Below are 19,557 nucleotides of genomic sequence, written 5' to 3' on the forward strand. Positions count from 1 at the left end.
TACACTCATGTACATACACAATACACAGCACAAGTATACATGCGTGCGTGCACACACACACACACATTAAAAATACATGTATGCCAGGATGGGGGAGTAGCTCAGAGGTGGAGTGCTTGCCTCACAAGCTCAGGGCCCAGGGCTCTGTCTTTCTCCCTGAGATTAATCTCTCTGGAGAGTAAAATGTTCATCAACTTGTGGGGCAGCCTGGGCAGCGAGATCTCTAAAAGTCTCCCAGGTGATTCATGCGCGTGATTCAGTTTTTTTTAAAAAAGCTCCTCGACTCTATAATATATTGCATGAACACTAAGACGGAACAAATTGTTCCAAAGCCAAAGGAGGAAGCTGCAAAGAAGAAAAAGAGCCCAGAAACTGAAGAAACAAACCCTATGGCAGGGAATACATCAAGCATTGTCTTAGGGGTCCCACTGCTGCAATGAAACACCATGAACGCCACTCGGAGAGGAAGGGCTTTGGTCAGCTCATCCTTCCGTCCACAGGGGATCATCAAGTCAGGACAGGAACTCACGCAGGACAGGAACCTGGAGGCAGGAGCTGACACAGAGGCCACGGGAGTGCGGCTAGCTCAGCCTGCTTTCTTAGAGCAGCCAGGACCATCAGCCCAAGGGACATGCCCTACAGCCTGATCTCAGGGAGGCATTTTCTTACTTGAGGTTCCCTCCTATCTGATTTCTTTAACGTGTCGAGTTGACATAAAAATAGCCAGCACAAGCATCCAATAAATGCAAATAGAAGTTAAAAAATAAACCCAAATACACCCAGATATGATTATCCATGTGTAAGGATCCTTGAACACATTGGTACAGGGAACCATTTCCTAAATAATCCCAGCAGCACAGACACTGAGAGAAACAATAAATGGGACCTCCTGAACCTGAAAAGCTTCTGTAAAGCAAAGGACACGGTCAACAAGACAAAATGACAGCCTACAGAATGGGAAAAGATCTTCACTAACCCCACATCAGACAGAGGTCTGATCTCCAAAATACACAAAGAACTCAAGAAATTGGACACCAAAAGATCACATAATCCAATAAAAACAATGGAGTACAGACCTAAACAGAGAACTCTCAACAGAGGAATCTAAAATGGCTGAAAGAGGGGCTGGAGAGATGGCTCAGAGGTTAAGAGCACTGACTGTTCTTCCAGAGGTCTGAGTTCAATTCCCAGCAACCACATGGTGGCTCACAGCCGTCTGTAATGAGATCTCTTCTGGCCTGCAAGCAAACATGGAAGGAATGTTGTATACATAATAAATAAATCTTTAAAAAAAATGGCTGAAAGACAATTGAGGAAATGTTCAACATCCTTAGTCATCAGAGAAATGCAAATCAAAACAACTCTGAGATTCCATCTTAAACCTGTAAGAATTACCAGGTTCAAAAACACTGATGACAACTTATGCTGGAGAGGTTGTAGGGAAAAGGGAACACTTCTGCATTGCTGGTGGGAATACAAGCTGGTACAGCCCCTTTGGATATCACTGTAGCAATTTCTCAGAAAATTAGGAAACAACCTTCCTCAAGACCCAGTAATAACACTTTTGGGTATATATCCAAAGGATGCTCAATTGTGCCACAAGGACATGTGCTCAATTATGTTCAAAGCAGCTTTGTTTGTCATAGCCAGAACCTGGAAACAACCTAAATGTCCCTTGATCGAAGAATGGATTAGAAAAATGTGGTACATTTATACAATGGAGTACTACACAGCAGAAAAAAATAATGACAGCTTGAATTTTGCAGGAAAATGGATAGAGCTAAAAAAACATTATTTTGAGTGAGGCAATCCAGACCCAGAAAGACAATTATCACATGTACTCACTCATGGGTGATTTTTAAACATAAAGCAAAGAAAGCCAGCCTATAAATCACAATCCCAGAGAACTTAGACAACAATGAGGACACTAAGAGAGACTTACATAGATCTAATCTACGTGGGAAGTAGAAAGTGGAAAAAGACAAGATCTCCTGAGTAAACTGGGAACATGGGGACCTTGGGGGAGGATTGAGGGGGGAGGGGAGAGACACGGAGGGGAGCAGAGAAAAATGTAGAGCTCAATAAATATCAATTAAAAGATTATCCATGTATAAGGATCAATGCACACCTCAGACGTGTGTCAAATCCCTGGAGCAACTCACAGCAGGGGGCTAGGAATGAAGATGAGGGCTAGAGAGGTGAAGATAATACATAAAATAAGGAGACAGGTGCTGTGAAGTGCCTAGCATACCGGTCGGGAAGTCTGAGCCATGTGGTCTCGCACCAGCCCTACCGCAGGGAAGATAGGTTGCTTTACTCTGTGTTGGGGGCTTGGCCTGCATGTGTGCATGTGTACATGTGTGTGCCTGTGGCTGCAGAGCTCAGAAGAGGGTGTTTGGTTACCTGGAATGGAGTTATGAATGCTTGCGAGATACCACCTGGGTACTAGATTCTGAACCCAGGTCCTCTGCAAGAGCAGCAAGTGCTCTTAACAGTGGAGCCATCTCTCCAGCCCCCCAAAAAAATGCATTTCAAAGAAACCACAGCTCAGGTTAGAGCCTAGGCCATCTTTAAATACTTTGGAGGTGATGCTGATGTGCCTCCAAGCCCCAGAGACGATGGCTCAGATCTGTCACAGGCAGATCTTAGCCAACCTTCTAAACTGGGGGTGGTGGTACCCACGCCTTAAATCCCAGCAGTCAAGAGGCAGAGGAGGGAGGAGTCAGTGCTCCAAGGGGGGGGGGACATCCAGGGCAACACAGAGAAACCCTGTCTCAAAAAAACCTAACCAAACCAAACCAATAAACAGGCAAAAAAAAAAAAAAAAAAAAAAAACCCAAGTCTTCTAGACAGAATTGGGCAAAGGACAGAGTGAGAAACATGGGGGAGACACTGACTCTTAAAAGGCGGCAGATTTTATATTATTATTGGGGGGGGGGAACCCTTTATCTTGTGAGTTACTGGTGCGTGTGTGCCTGTGTGCGTGTTTGGGTTTGGGTTTTCCTTTGCTTTTGAGACTGGGTCTCACCATAAAGGCCAGACTGGTCTAGAACTCCTCAGGCATCAGAGTGCAGGGATCACAGGCCCAGTTCTAGTCCCTTCTACTGTCATTATTGCTATTCATGTTTCGTAATATCACGGGTTTCTGTTCTTTTTAAGTTGGTCCAATTTCTAGAGAGGATTAAGAGCTTTGAAAAATCTTAACAGCTGCTTACGATTTTAAGGGCCATACTAAGTAACAGCAGGTGCTAATCTGAGCAAAAATCTACTTTAAATGGCAGCTGAAGAAGAATCAGTGCTCCAAGGGAGGAAGGAGAGTCAGTGCTCCAAGGGGGGGAAGGAGAGTCAGTGCTCCAAGGGAGGAAGGAGAATCAGTGCTCCAAGGGAGGAAGGAGAGTCAGTGCTCCAAGGGGGGAAGGAGAGTCAGTGCTCCAAGGGAGGAAGGAGAGTCAGTGCTCCAAGGGAGGAAGGAGAGTCAGTGCTCCAAGGGAGGAAGGAGAGGCAGTGCTCCAAGGGAGGAAGGACAGTCAGTGCTCCAAAGGAGGAAGAGTCAATGCTCCAAAGGAGGAAGAGTCAGTGCCCCGAGGGAGGAAGGAGAGGAGAGTCAGTGTTCCAAGGGAGGAAGAAGGACATTTCCAAGGTTTCCTTAAGGGTATCTTCTCTTTTCCATCCTATGGATATGTGAGCATGAATGCAAGTGCCCACAGGCCAGAAGAGGGTGTCAGCTACCCGGGAGGCAGAATTACAGTAAGCTGTGTGACATCTGATGTGGGTGCTAGGAACTAAACTCAGTCCCCCCCCCCCCTGCAAGAGCAGTGCAGCCTCCTAACTGCTGAGCCATTTCTCCAGCTGTCCTTCCCTGCTTTTTAGATTTCCTTGTTTTTTTTTTCTTTTTTTTTGGTTTCATTTAATTCATTTTGAATTAAATTTGAATTTTGAATTCATGCCAATTCCTCCTCAGCCTCCCACAATGTTGGGATTACAGATGTGAGCCACTTGGAGAGGGCTGGCATACTTCTGTTTGGATGTGTGTTTTTGTTTTGGCAGGGTCTTACTATATATACCCAGGCTGGCCTTGAACTCACAGAGATTTTCCTGCCTGCAGAGCGCTAGGATCGAATGCTTACACCACTATGCCTTGTTTTGTTTTGAGACAGGGTATCCCTGTGTAGCTCTGGCTGACCTGGAACTCACTGTGTAGACATTCAAACTCACAGATCCTCCTGCCTCTGTCTGTCCAGGATTAAAAGTGCCTGGCACTCCACTCCACTAAGGATTATTTAATTTCTCAAGACATTCTTATAGCAAACGTAGAGATGTAGTTCGGTTGGTAGTGCTAGCCTAGCCTGCTCAGAGCCCAGAGTTCAGTCTCCAGGACAGCATAAATCTGGTGTGTTAGTTCATGGTAACCCCAGAACTTCAGAAGTGGAGGCAGGAAGATCAGATAATTATTGGTTACATGGTGTGTTTAAAGCCAGCCAAAATAAGCTGTAAAAAGAGAAAGGAGAAAAGGTACACATCGAACATTTCCTCATGTAGTGGAAATATGGGAAGCAAGTTGAGCATCCATTTGCTCTCTTGCCTTTAAGAAACATGAGAAAATAGAGTGTTTATCAGACCGGAAACAAACGTGACACATAAGTGCAAGAAATTCAGAGAGGAGCCTGGGAGGCAGGCAGAGGCTGAGTGAGAAGGCATAGGATCCACACCTGAGCATCTCCAGTCTTCAGTCACCTCCATAACCCTGCCACATCCGTCATTGGCCCGAAAAAACCTTGGAGGGGGGGTGGTCCCGGTCTAACATGTTTCAACATCTGGAGGATGTGTAGGCCCGGCCGCCACAACTCTCAACTCTGCCAAGTGTCTGGAAACTGGAGCCGTCTCTGATTTGATGAGAGAAAAAGTAGAGTGAAAAGGGGTTGGGGTTAGGAAGTAAACAGAAGAGAATGCTAAGGTTTTTCTAGGACTTGTCAGAAACTTTGACTTAGCTCTCAACTTTTGTGGAATGAGGTCATGGGGTGAGGAAGACAGGACAAACTTCATTGTCTGAAAAAGCTCCACAAATAACAGTGACCAACCGGGCATGCAGGCATGCTGGCCCAGGTGGCTTCCAGTGGTGCGTCCCTGTGCCTTTATGGCCCCTGGAACAGGTCATTCGAGTTTGCTCTCACTCTTTGGTCCAAGGGAACTTTATGCTGCCTAAGTAGAAGCTGTTCACCAACGGCTGCCTTACCGGCTTTTGCTTTTCCAAAAGATGTAGGAGACTCAGCTTCATTCAAAACGTAGGTCCTGGGCAGAAGTGCGTGCGTGCATGCATGCTAAAGGTGGTGGGCTTCCCAAGTAGTCAGAACCCAGCCAGATTCTTAGCACTGCTGGAGTATAACGCAGGGTACAGACCCTGGTGGCTCCTTCCCGTGGTTCGTTCTGCACGTCCAGAATCAGAAGACAGGCCTGCCCTCGCCTGAGACATGAGAGAGACACGGAGGACAGGAGGCAGCACTCTTAACCCTGGAACTGACCTCCCGCCAACTTGCCAGGGTGGGGAACTGGAGAACGTGTGCTGCTGCTGTCGGTCATTTCAAACCTATTTGTATGTGACAGGAAGTCCAGTTTCAGCCATTCTCAGGGTTCCCTCTCTCGGGGTTGGATGAGGGTCCTGCAGCCACTGAGGCAGCTCTGCCCATCCCTGTTATGGAACTATGAAATGTCACCCTCGTCCAGTGTCCTGACAAGTCACTGAGAGTCTTCAGTGGGCCCACAGACAGCTGCTCTGTGTCCACTCGCTGTTGCTCAAGTCCACGAGATCGGATTGTTAGGGTAACGCACCCTGCTGCCATCACCCGACTGCAACATCAGTGGCTTCAGGAATAAAGCCTGCTCCTTGCTCGTGTACAAACGCAGAGCGGGTCTTGGTTGGTGCCTTTTTTACCCTGTGATTCCTCCTTCCTGAAGCCTCCAAATATTCTGTGTATAGAAAGAGAAGACGTTTACTTCCTGTCCCCCCTGGTCAGGAAACGTGATAGGTTGCTTCTCCGCCAACCCTATTGGCAAGAACTACTCACGTGGGCCCAGGGTGTAGAGGATTCTGGGAAATGTAGTTTCTGGCTTAGGACACTGTAAACTAAAGGGGAACCCCAGGGAATGTGGCTTTTTGTTTCAGTTTGCCATCTTTGTCACACCCTAGATGACTCAATTCTAGCTAGCGACCACATTTCCTACCATGGAGACATCCTGTCATCTTTCCGCTGCCAAATTTGTCAAGATGTGAGTCCACACTGCCTTTGCTCTTGCTCGTGCACTAGAACGGTACAGGCTCCTTGTTGATCCCCTGTTGTGATTGAAGACACAAAATTAAAAAAAAAAATCTAACCTTAGCGCTAAGTGAACCAGAAAGCTACAACGTAGGATGCTAGACTCCACTGCTGGGCAGCCATGCTAGCCAGCACGCAGGGATCTGGGTTGCTTCAAAATGTGTGTGCGCACACCCGAGTGCGTGTGTATGCGTGTGTGTGTGTGTGTGTGTGTTTGTGTGTGTGTGCACGCTTTCCTCCCCTCAGGTATAGGCTGAGTCTCTTGACTTGTCTGTACTGAGTAGAATACCCCAAATGTCACGACCTTGGGTTAAGAAGATTGTACTACTTTGGTTCTGTAGCACAGTGGGTAGTGTTTGCCCAGCACCCGTAAGTCCATACGTGGCTCATAAAATAAATAACTAAAAAAAAAAAAATTGAAAAGGCTGTGTTCCACTGAGCCCATCGGTTCCTTACTCAGCGCCAGGCAAATTGGCCACTTCACCCACATGGCCCCATGGAGATTCTCCCTGGCAGAGACCTGACATCAGCTCTGCTAGCTCATTCGTGAGGCTCAGCAGCCACAGCGTCATCTTGGGAGTAGATCTTCTCCAGTGGCGGCTCTAGATAACCACGGTCCCGGAGGGCGTCTTGACATCAGTTTTGGGAGGGAGCCTGGAGCAGAGGCGCAGGCTAATGGGCGCCTGGATTGCTTTTCTGTAGCTCTAGTCCCAGGGTACCCAACCCGTTCCCTCTTCTGGCCTCTAGGGCCTCTGCACACATGTGGTGCACAGGAATCTATGCAGGCAAAACATCCACACATTTAAATATTTTTTTTATTTTTTTAAAAAAGGAATCCAAGGCCAGCCTCAGCTACATAGTGAGTTCCAGGACAACCTGGGCTATATGAGATCTTGTCTTTAAAACAAAACAAAACAGGGAGCTGGAGAGATGGCTCAGAGGTTAAGAGCATTGCCTGCTCTTCCAAAGGTCCTGAGTTCAATTCCCAGCAACCACATGGTGGCTCACAACCATCTGTAATGGCATACAGACAGAATAGTGTATACATAATAAATAAATATAAAAAATTAAAAAAAACAAACCAAAACAAAAACTTATCTTTAAATACAGTCATATTTTGAAGTATGGGAATTTGGACTTAAATATGCAAGTTGGGCCGGGCGATGGTGGCGCACGCCTTTAATCCCGGCACTCGGGAGGCAGAGGCAGGCGAATCTCTGTGAGTTTGAGACCAGCCTGGTCTACAGAGCTAGTTCCAGGACAGGCTCCAAAGCCACAGAGAAACCCTGTCTCGAAAATACCAAAAATAATAATAAAAAATATGCAAGTTGGGGAGAGGAATGATTCATTCCATAACACAGAGAAACTGAGGTGACAGACGATGGTCAGGAGAAAGCAGTTCAGTGGGGAAGTCGAGGATGAGCACAGGAGAGCTAGCTTTGGAGAGAGCAGGCAGCACCATCAGGAAAGCCCAGCCATGCAATCCCTGAATTCGACCCCCAGAACTTGTGTTTTATTTATCTATTTAAAGCTAGGTGTGGTGGCCCTCACTTGTAATCCCATGATGGGGAATTAGAGAAAGGTGGGTCCTTGGGCATCACTGGCCAGACACACACACACACACACACACACACACACACACACACACACACACAAAGACTTGGAGAGGCTTCTGGTGGTAGAAGGGCTAGCGGTGATCCGGAAGGACAACCTCCGCAACACATAGCTAGCCAAGAAAGATTCAGAGAAAGCTTGGAGGGGCTGGAGTCTGCTTCCCGCGCTTGAGGAGAATGGCACTGGTATCCAGTCCCATTTTGAGCACTTTGCATAGGAGAAGCTGTGCCTGAGCACACCCGTCTCCACCAGAGGCCTGGGGTAGACAACGGACGGAACCTCGGAAGGACAAGGCGGCCCAGCAAGGAGAGACAGCGCTGGAAGTTAAGGAAACCAGGGAGTGTGAAACTTGACTGTACACAGCAGCCCCTGACGGGGCTTGTTGAACTGAAAATTCTGATTTAACTCCTCCCAAGTACTCTCCCAGAGGGGCTGGGTGGTGTGTCTGCCAAGCACCCCAGGACCGTAGGATTCAGTCGAGGCCTTTTCTCCCCACCGTGGCCTTCTCGATGTACGAAGAAGCCTCTGGTGTGAAACAGAGAGGTGCGAGGGGGAGGGAAGGCAAGGTTCCTGTTGTTTTTCTCGCCGGTATAGTCAAGGCAGGCCCGCACAGAAAGAGGGAGGGCTTTTTAAAACGAACTGCCATTCCGGGATCGTTATGAAGGAACACTGGATCTTTTACTTTTTAAAGACGGGATAAACTGAACGTTCACAGTAAGAGTTGAGAGACCCACAAAAAGCTGGGACACTTTCAGTTCTGGTCAAAACTAGATTTGTCTTGCCAAAGGGCCGCCATAACCCAGTATGCGGCTCCGCCGCTAGGGGGCACCACTGTGCAGGAATGCAAAGGGATTCCGCGGTCCTTCGGAATTGCCAAGAATTAAGCCGAGCCAATGATTTCATTTTCCTAACTTAGACCTTAAAGCGCGTGACAAATACAATAAAAGAGATTTCAGAAGGAGAAAAGACTGCATTTTGTATTTTCCTCGTCAAATGCCTCCTGGAAAATAAGAGGCTACAAGGCAAGGTTCCTGGGTTGTGCGGGGCCATTAGAGGAGGAGCGTTTTAATGGAGAGCAGACAATAACATAGGCACACGCACTTTCTTACCTATGGGGTGGGGATTCTGCTTGGATTTCCCTTTTTGGTTCACTCTCCCTGGAAATGGGTGTAGACCACGCTCTCTGCATGGCTTGCATTCCTTTCTGTTTTTTTTGTTTGTTTTTTTTTTTTTTTTTTTTTTTTTTTTTTTTTTTTTACGTCGTGGCGACGGAGCAGGGAGAGTCCTGGGAGCTGTCAGTCGGCCGGCTTTATTTAGAATTCAAAGGAGAGCTCCATCACCCCCTAGCGGCTGGCCTAGGCCTCCTTCGGGCACTGCGCTGGCGAACTGGGGGTGTGAGGCAGCCTCCTCTTCACAGCTTCCACTGAGGGCTTTGTGGTCGTGCAGTTTGCTCCCCAGGAGTGAAGATGAGGCCGAAGGGCCTGCCCTGCTCGCCTTAGTCTGGCCGTAAATCCTTATGGGTCAGAGAGGTTCCCAAGTCATTGCATTGGATGAACAGAGCTGGGCCAGGCCAATGAAGAACGTACACGGAAACCACCCCTGGATCTTACTCTCAATGAATGCTGTGGGGCCACAGATACTTAGGAAACTAGATGGAGAGGCCTGGAAGAAAGCCCAGTGCTACCAGATACACAGCAGCGTCATTTCAACTCCCTTCTCTTGCCCTCCCTTCAGAGCTCACCCCAAAGATTCCCACAAAACGGTTAAAGTGCTTCAGAGCTTACAAGAGGAATTGACTTTCATCCGGAGAACCAGTGAGGGCTTCCCGGAGGAGGTGGCACCGAGTGGAGCTCAGTAAGAAGTCTGAGCCACACGAACAATGGCACACAGTGGGGAGAGTGCGGACGACCCGAGAAGGGTTGGGGGCGCGGCTCAGAGCTCTGGATTTTAGTTAGGCGTGGTGGCTCCCACTTGTAACCTCAGTATTTTTGAGGCTGGTTTGAGGAAGATTGTAGGGATTTTTAGGCTAGTCTGGGCTAGAGTGTTCTCCCCCCCCCCCCCAAACAACAAGATTTTATGACCAGCAAGGGGAGACATCGTGGCCTGGTCCAGACTGTTACCTAACACTTTCACTGAGAATGGCAGTGGCCAGCAGTAACTGGAAAGGGTCCTTCCTACTCATTCAAAACAGCGACGAGAGCACAGGGTCAAGGGTCACTGCTCCCATATTCACGTTAGCATGGGTGCAGTGATATTTCATTTGTATTTTCATAAATAAAGCTTGCCTGGAGATCAGAGAGTGAAACAGCCCCACTGGTCAGCCTTCCAGACCAGGCAGTGGTGACACACACCTTTAATCCCAGCAGCCACACTAGGTGCCATAGAAACCAGGCAGTAGTAGTCTATGCTTTTAATCCTAGAACTAGAGAGGGTTGTAAAACGGGAGGAGACAGCTCTCAGGCACAGTCTCATACTGAGATTTCTAGAGGCAGGATCGCCATTTCGGACTGAGGTGGAGGTAAGAGTCAGTGGCTGGCTACTTTGCTTTTCGGACCTTCAGGTTGAACCCCAATATCTGTCTCTGGGCTTTTATTAATCATGCTGGGATTATAGCCACACAGCACCACACCTGGCTTTACATCATTTCCTTATTAATGTATAGGAATATTCTTTATTGATTAAGAAAGATCTATTTGGGATATGGCTGTGGAGATTTTCTACAATTTGCTGTTAATCCCCCACTATGCCCACTGCTTCCCCTCAGGCAAACGGCTTTCATCTTTATGAAAGTGGATCTTCTCTACCCCAGGCTTCTGGATGCTCTCGTGCTCAGCCAGGAAGGCCTTCCCTGCTCTCTCTGGTCTGGTCCGAGGGAAGAGAGCAGGGATTCTGTTTGGCACCATTTCTCAGGATTCCTTTACACATCAAGAGCCATGGAGAACTCTTGGTCCCTTGATTACAGGAAGACCATGTATCCTAGAAATTTCCTGCATTTGGAATGCCATTTTATCAAATCCTCACACTACACGTGAGCTGTTGACATTTTCTTCCTTTTCAGAAGAGGGAAGGAAGACTCAGAGAGATTGAGCGAATGGCTCCTTGCCACACAGCCAGAAGTGTGAACACAGCCTGAGCGGTCTACCGCATGCTCTCCTGGGATTCAGCCAAAGTCCCCCTTGCACGTCCATGGGTTGGCGGATGTCTGAGCAATGAGGAATAGTTATCAACTGCCCGACGAGATAGGGCGTGTCCCACAAAACTGTCAACTATCAGGGACTCTGATGACAGCCTGGAAGGATGCTTTTTCTCGTGGTCGACGACATCCTGTACTTGCTGTGTAGCTGCTGCTAGTCCTAACCTGCAGAGTATGACTGTTGGGATGGACCATAATGAGGGCCCCTGAGGAGGGCGGGTGGTCTAGGAGTTGGACTCCACCCCCACCTGGGCAGCCCAAGGCTCTCTAGCTCTATCTTCTTCCCTATGTCCTAGTCCTAGCAAGTCTTTGAAGTAAGCTTCCATCCGAGTATTTTCTGTCTCATACTCAGCTCAGAGATTGCTTAAAAAAATTTTTTTTATGGGGAGGGAAATGGGAGGAGGCGGTGGGGAAGAGACAGAAATCTTTAATAAATAAATAAATTAAAAAAATCTTTATGCCTAACTAGGTGTACAAGCATAATCCCAGCACTCTGGGGTAGAGGCAGGAGGATTGTGAGTTCTGGGCCTGACTAAACTACAGGCCAGTCAGGGATACACAGAGACTCTACCTCAAAGAAGGAAAAGAAAGAGAAGGAGGAGGAGGGAGGAGGAGGAGGAAGGAAGAAGAAGGAAGAGGAAGAGGAAGAAGGAAAGAAAGAGAGAGAGAATCTGGATTTTTATTGCTGGGGAGACAGCATGACCACGGCAACTCTTATAAAGAATACATTTAATTGGGGTGGATCTCTTACAGTCTCAGAAGTCCCGTCTGTTAGGAATAGTTCCTAACCGAGCCACTCTGCCAACACAAAATAATCCCAATCAAGCCAAATCAGACCAGATTAAAAGATATCCAGGTTTAATTAGACACCTGCGCTCTGGGGTGGCCCCAAGGGGAATGGGAAGCCGCCAACGCCAGCACCGGAGAGGAAAAGGGAAAACCACATGTTTATTTTCTGGGGGAGCAGTTTAAATAGCCTGTGGGAGTGATCATGACCTTTCCTGGGGAGGGGTCAAGGTTTGGCAGGCCACCTTGACCCTTCTTGGGGAGGGGTCAAGGTTCAAGGGGCACAGGGGAAGGGCCTCCAAAGATGGAGGCCAAGGCCAGATTACAGTCCATTATCATCATGACAGGGAGCATGCGTAAGCAGGCAGATGCGGTGCTGGAGCTGAGAGTGCCACATCTTGCCGGCAACAGGAAGTTGACTAAGACTTTGGGAGGTATCTGGAGCATAGGAGAGACCTCAAAGCCTGCCCCTACGGTGACACACTTCCTCTAACAAGGGCACACCCACCCAGCAAACCACCCAGCAAAGCCACACCTCCTAATAGAGCCACTCCCTTTGGGGGGCATTTTTTTTTTTCAGACCACCACAGTGGGTAAAATGCCTGCCACATAAGTGGGCCTGGACTTGATCCCGGCATTGTGTATAAAGCCCAAAGACTGGCGAGGCGATGCATACCGCAGTCAGTGTGGCTGCAACAGAGAGCTGCAGTTCCCTGAGGGACCCTGCTCCGAGCAAAGTGGAGAGCGACAGAGGAGATATTTGGAATACTTGGTGGGACGTCTGCTCTCAGCACCGCCACACGCACGTGTGTGTCACACGCACTCAGACACGGGACAATACATATGCCTACTTTGGAGTGGACTGGAGGAAGAAGATGCCAGAGGGGCAGTGAGAGGGCCGGATGTCAAGGGATTCTCAGAATGCTCCAAAGTGGAGAGATCCTCCCGGGGCCGCCATGGTTTCTCCTGTTGAACATGACTAATTCGCGCTCCGGCCTTTGGAGCAGGACGCAGAATCAGCGACTCACAGTGGCTTCAGTCTGGCCCTGATGTCCAGCCTTTGTTGCCATTCTCATCAGCCAGGAAAGGGCTGTGGCTTCGGGCGTGGATCCACAGACCGGCGCCTGTAGCTAGCTAGTCTGCAGCATTCTGCGTCAGGGCTACTAAGAGAAAAGTTCAGCCACCCTGGAAATGGAAATGGTGGGGAGGCAGTGGTGGCGACGGAGAGAAATGAGGGCTGTCTCTAGGGGAAGCCCCTGTGGGTCACCGGGAAAAAGAAAAGGCCTCATAGGAAGACTAAGGAACAGTGGTTGAAATTGTTTTCTCCTGGTCCTCCAAACACTGAGGGCAAACATAGTGCGCCCCCGTAACTCAGCGCTGACCACCCTGACCTTGCAGTAAGCACTAGCGGGTCCCAGGGCTGGATTCCAGACTGTCTTTTAAAAACTGCTTCCCCTCCTCCCTTGGCACTGCCCAGCTGTTTTGAGAACAGACACCCTACCTACTTCTGGCTCTGGCATTCATCTTTCCGACAGCTCTGCCAAGGCACCCTTCCCAGGGTGCACGGCACTTTGCCACGTTCTCTAGCCTAGTCCAGAGCTGGGCTCAAGTGAGCATCTTCTCACCTCAGCCTCTTGAGTAGGCAGGACTAATTGGGGGGGGGGGGGTACTGTGCTTGCAGGCTGCATGTGATCTCTGTTGTGTTTTTTACTTTAAATTAAAAAAAATTTTTTTTGAGATTATAATTACAACATTTCTCCCTCCTCTTTTCTCCTTCCAAAATGCCTCATGTACCCCCACTTTCAAATTCATGGTCTCATTTTTAACTGTTGTTGCATTACACACACATACACACACACACACACACATCATATTATATATTTTGCAGTTAGTCCAGACTATATACTCACACCCGGAGATCTGGAGCAGGAGTCACAGGTGAGAGAACACGTAGCTTTTCAGGTCTGGGTCATCCCACTCAGTAGGATCTTTTCTAGTTCCATCCATTACCTGGAGCGTTCATGACTTCATCTTCTTCACGGCTGCGTATCACCCCACAATGCATGCGCACCACATTCTGCATCATCCGTCAGCACAGGACATCAGGCTCCATCCCTGGTTACTGAATAGAGCGAGGATGAACGCAGCTGACTGAATCTCTGCAGAGTCCTTGGGCATACACCAAGGACCGGCACAATCAGGCCATATGGTAGATTTATTTTTAGCTTGTAAAACACACTCCACACTGATTTCCAGAGTATCTCTGCCAGTTAAGTCCCTCTTTGTCTCAGAATGGCATGAACTTGTGCGTCCAGGAGGGTACATGCATAGTAGATAAAGTAACAAACAAAAATAACCATTCTGGGAGGACGACTGCTTCAGATCTCGAGATTTATTACAGAGCCACAGAAATGAAAACAGTGTGGTTCTGGACAAAAGTAGACATGTTAGCCCAGAGGAAATGAGGTCCCGTTCTCCCCCGTCCCTCCGGCACGGGCTGTCAGTTGCTGTGTTGGTCTTTAACGTGTGACTGGGATAAGATGGAGTCTCAGAGTTGTTTCAATTGCCTTTCCCTCCTTGCTAGGGACAATGAGCATTTTTAAAGATAATCCTTAGCCATGGTTTTCTTCTTTGAGAACTCTCTGTTCTTCTTTTGCAAACTCCTCAGATTCCGGGTTCATTTTTTTTTTTTTTTGAATGGGTCCTTTGGTTTGTTTGGTTTTTGAGTTCTTTGTATATTCTAGATCTTAGTTCTCTGTCAGATGCATAGCTGGCAAAGACGCTCTCCCATTCTGTGAGCTTCCTCTACACACGGGAGAGGGTTTTTAGCTGTGCAGAAGCTAATGTCCTTTTGTAAAGTTTTATCAAGTCCCACTTGTCAACTGTTGGACTTGATTCTTCAAGAACAGAGTCAGAAAGTCTCCCCTACCCGAGTCGCACAGGGATCTGCCCATGCTTCCTCACAGAAGATTCGGTCAGCTGCTCATCTGGAGTCAGTCTCTGTGCAAAGGTGATAGAGATGTGGACCAGATTCCCTGCGACATTGTTGAAGATGCTTTCTTCTCCCAGTTTCTGTTTTTGGCATCTTTGTCAAATATTAAATGGCTGAAGTCATGTACACTCATATTTTGGTCTGTTTTTTTTAATATTTTGGTATTTAATTTTGTTTTATTGGTTTACAGGTCTATTGTGCCAGTACCATGTTGTTTTTATTACTATGGCTCTGTAATTAATCTTGAGATCTAAAATAGTAGTCTTTGCAACATCACTCTTTTTGTTCTGTTTTTTACTTTAATACTTTTATTTATTTGTTGCCTTTTCAAGACATGGTTTCTCTGTGTAACTCTGGAGCCTGTCCTTGGCTTCAAACTCACAGAGATCCACCTGCCTCTGCCTCCTGAGTACTGGGATTAAAGGTACACATCATGACCACCTGGCCTATTTTAAACTTTTTTTTTTTTACATTTATTGTGTGTGCATGCCCATAGGTGCACAAGGTCATGCCACTGTTTTTTGGAGGTCAAAGGACAACTTTCTGTATCTGTTCTTTCCTACCAAGTGGGTCTGGGGATTGAACCCAAGTCATCAGGCTTGGCAGCCTGGTTTTGGTGTTTTAAGCCAAAGTCTTATGTAGCCCAGGTTGACTTCAAACTCGATGTGTAGCCAAACGTAGTACCACCTCCACCTCCCAAGGTCACAGGTGTGAGCCACCACCCGCAGCTGTGTGCTCCGAAGATAAGGAAGAGCAAGATAACCCTCTATTCCTACCTGACCCTCATGGTAAAGTTCTGGAAAGTGGGGATTGTTCTCCGTCAAGACAAGAACTGGGGTGTTCCACGAACTCTTCCCTCTCAGGCAAAGTGAAGCTGCAAACCCTGTTGTGAGAAAAACAAGCCCTCATTATGTGAGGCTGAATCTCAGGACTCTAACGTGCTCTGACCCAATCGTTCACGAGGGGAAGCAGGGCCTGGGGATGACAGCATTTCCCTGAGCAGAGTTATCCCACCAGAAGCCAGGTCAAGACATGAGGAGAGAAAAGGAGGAGGGAAAAGAGATGTCATAATGAAGTTCGCACCCTGTTAAAGAACCCTGGGGCTGGAGGAACAGCTCAGTGGGGATCTGTGTTCCAGTCACCAACACCCACATAAAATGCCAGGCTCATTTATAGCATGGGGAGGCAGACACAGGAGGATCCCTTCAGCTTGCTGACCAATCAGTCTAGCTAAAACAGTGAGTTCTAGGTTGAGTGAGAGACTATGCTCCCCAAAATAGAGTGGAGAACAAGAGAGGAGCCCCAATATTGACCTCTGGCCTTCAAAGGGTCATGCATGAGTATCTGCCCCTGTAGACACGTGTATGCATAATTCTTAAGAAATGAAGAATTTTATAAAGAAATCAAAAGAGCCAGGCACGGGGCCTTAATCCCAGCACTCGAGGCAAAGGCAGGGGAATCTCTGAGTTCAAGGCCACCCTGATCTACAAAGCAAGTTTCAAGGGCAACCAGAGCTACACAGAGAAACCCTTTCTCAAAAAAACAAAACAAAAAAACCCCAGGATGAATCGTAGAGTCCAGGATGATATTGGGGTTCAGAAAATAAGATTTAACAGCTAACATGCTAAATGAAAGGAAATTCAAAGTCTGGAGGAACTGTCTGAAAGTCAAGAGATCTCCCTGGTTCTCACCTTCCCCCAGTCAGGAGCGGACTCCCTCTGAGAGCCCCTCCTGAGGCCAAAGAAGACTCTTCAAAGAAAAGCAAATGTCCCTGAATGTCTTGTTATTGAGGGGAAATTAATCACAGAGACTGAGAAAGACAGACTGTGTTCTTTCTATTCTGTAGCAGCTCCAGGGATGGTGTAAAGGGCTTTGTGGCAACCTTAGTCCCCCAACAGCCTGCCCTCTCTTTCCCTTAACCCAGCTCTCAGAGGCCAGAGGAGTCACATCCCAGAGAACCGCCTGACCTCCCCAGCTGCTCATTCCCCTGTAGAAGCTACAGGCTAATCCCTCTAGATGGCAAAAATTCCCATTCGTTTCTCTCTTCGAGAATAAAGGACCAAAGAAGTTTCTGGATGTCCCTACGTCGTGTGATCCCCTCTACAATTCCTTCTTGCACATAACAGGCACGCGGGTCTTTGTTCCCCTTCATTCATCCGGTGCCATTTTGTTTCCAGGCCTGGGATCTGGATCCTCAGAGTTGGACTAGACGCCTGCTTCTGTATTAAAGCCAAGGATCCACTCCCAGCTGAGTGCCAGGAGCACTCGTGCCCAGCACAGTCAGAGCACAGTGTCTGCCCTGAGGAGAGGAGGGGTCCCCGGCTTGTTTGCCCCCCGAGGGTCCTCTAACTCTTCCTGTTCGCTGATGTAACCTTTCTCCTGAAAGGCTTTCTTGCCAACAGTAATCAGCACTGGGGTGAGGAGAGCTGAGGACACAAGCTGAGCCGTGATAAAACCCCGTCCTTCTCAAATTAACAGCAGCCGCCACAAGAGGGACATTCGCCCTCTTTGATAGTCTGGGGAGACAGTACCCGCTCTGGGCTCACGGATCTCTCAGGAGCCTAGTGTTTTCTGCCTTGCTCTCACCATTCTCAAAACTTCTTTCTCACGTGCAAAACTGGCTCCTCCCCCACAGTGCCACCCTGCCTGTAGGGAAAGGGCACGTGGTGAGAGCACAAAACAGAGCTTCCACTTGAAAGCTGTGAGCCTCGACCTTCGGCTCACCTCTTATTGGCAAGAGCCTGACCACGTGATTGAACTCAACCACGTGAGCAGAACAAGCCTGCTAGAGGAGCCCTGAAACAATCTGGAGCTGGATGCGCCGGCGCATGTGCCTATTTCACAGGAGGGACTCCTGTGCGTACAGGACAGCGGGAAGTCCTTCCCTAGGTCTTCTCTCCTCCACACCGGCTCTGTCTCCGTCAGCCCCATCCTCCACACATAACTGCCAAGTCTGCAGCCTAACCACATCATGTCCTTCAGGGGGCCACATCTGTCCTTCCAGACATTCAACCACCAAGTTCTGCATCATCACCAACTCTCGCTTTAACTCTTGCGCCCCAGTATGGAATGAACTCTCTACCTTCCCAGGGGCTGCTGTTGAACGCCTTGCTCTGCTCCCAGCGCTCCGCCTTTACAGCTAAACAGTTAAAAAGCTGTAAGTAGTTCACATGGCTTTTGGTTGACCTGATGCAGATTAGAATTTCAATTCGAGGAGACTCGGGGGGGGGCACCATGGGGAGGTTTCTCCTGGCCCAGCCTCCACTAGGCCTACATTTCAGTTTTAATTTCTGTATCTGTTAGGTTTCAGTTTCTGTTTTGGTGTACCCTGTTAAAGCAGGAAAAGGAGCCCCAGCCAATCACGTTCAGGATGATCTCACCCCCCCCCCCATTTCCTGTCTGACTATAAAAGGAGCCTGCTGGCTCCATTCCTGCTCACAACCTTTCTGTTGTCTGGCCAGCTGACCCCTGCCTGCTGGAATAAGCAAGGTTCTTGCTGATAACAGTTGTGAACAGTGGTCTTTATTTTGTGTGATGTTCTGCGGACCCTAAAAAAACTCAGAGCTGCTAGGCGATGGTGGCTCACGCTTTTAATCCCAGCACTCGGGAGGCAGAAGCAGGCGGATCTCTGTGAGTTTGAGACCAGCCTGGTCTACAGAGCTAGTTCCAGGACAGGTCCCCAAACCACAGAGAAACCCTGTCTCGAAAAACAAAACCAAAACAAACAAACAAACAAAAATCCCAAAAAACTCAAGAGCCTGCGCTCACAATTTGGGATACCTGGATGTGCACTGATCTCTCCATATTTGGGTCAGGCCATCTTCTCTGCTTCTTCCTCCTTCTCATCTGCCTCACAAATCCTACCCATCCTCCAGCGCGAGGTGCAGTCTCTTTCAGGACTCACACAAGGAGATGCCCAGGCTCCATGCTTCTCAAAAACTCTCTGGCTCTTAATTCCGAGCCCCAGCTCTGGACCTTTGCTCTACGTACCCAGATGCTTTCTCCCTGAGGGACTAGCCTGTGCCAAGCTCCCTAGCATCACTCACATTGCAGGGTCCGGCACTGAGTGCTCCCCCAAGACATTCCCTACCTCTTGTGTTGTGACCACTCTAGTCTATGTGGCATTTCCTCCTCCAACTTCCAGAGGATAAGGGGATCTCCGGGAGGAGGTGTCACCCAGGCAGCTGCTAAAGTTCATGACCTGTGTTATTTTGTACTTTAGCCCCCAGACTGGCTGTGTTCCCTGTCAGCATGACCCAGGGGCATCTTCGCACACCGTTTCCTGCTGCACAGAGCGCCACCTTCATGTACTATTCAATGTCTGCACCCTGACCCAGGCTTTAAAAATAACCCAGAAGTCTGACCCGCTAAGAACAGTCCCGGGATCTTCCAGATGGGCAAACTCTTCCTGACACAACCTGTGTGTATTTAAAAACCTCCAGGGAAGTAGCCCCTCCTGCTCCTCCTGCCACCAGAGCTGTCTGAGGACTTTCCTCTTTCAATATTGAGCCTCTTTGGCCAGCCTTGGGGAAGGCCTGGGCTTCTGCCCCTTTGCAGGGCTGATTAGTGTGAAGGACCCCATACCTCCCTCTGCTTCTTAAGCAGGCATTGAACAGAAATCTGACGTTACAGTCAGGAGCAGCTGGAAGATGCAGGGCAGA

General features: G+C 48.5%; 1 long non-coding RNA gene across 3 annotated transcripts in view; it reads right to left on the bottom strand.

Annotated features, from left to right (window-relative positions):
- Positions 1–5,983, bottom strand: part of LOC126513502 (uncharacterized) — a 72,272-nt gene extending 66,289 nt beyond the window's left edge. For all 3 annotated transcript variants that reach the window (XR_007595356.1, XR_007595357.1, XR_007595355.1), the window contains exons 1-2: positions 5,234–5,983; positions 4,710–4,883 (exon numbers count right to left, since the gene is read on the bottom strand). This is a non-coding gene — a long non-coding RNA (uncharacterized lncRNA). The remainder of the gene's footprint in view (positions 1–4,709; positions 4,884–5,233) is intronic.
- Between the last annotated feature and the right edge of the window lie 13,574 nt (positions 5,984–19,557).

Source organism: Alexandromys fortis, unplaced genomic scaffold, assembly GCF_014885135.2.
Source record: "Alexandromys fortis isolate MF-2015 unplaced genomic scaffold, M_Fortis_MF-2015_v1.1 scaffold_17, whole genome shotgun sequence".
NCBI lineage: Eukaryota > Metazoa > Chordata > Mammalia > Rodentia > Cricetidae > Alexandromys > Alexandromys fortis.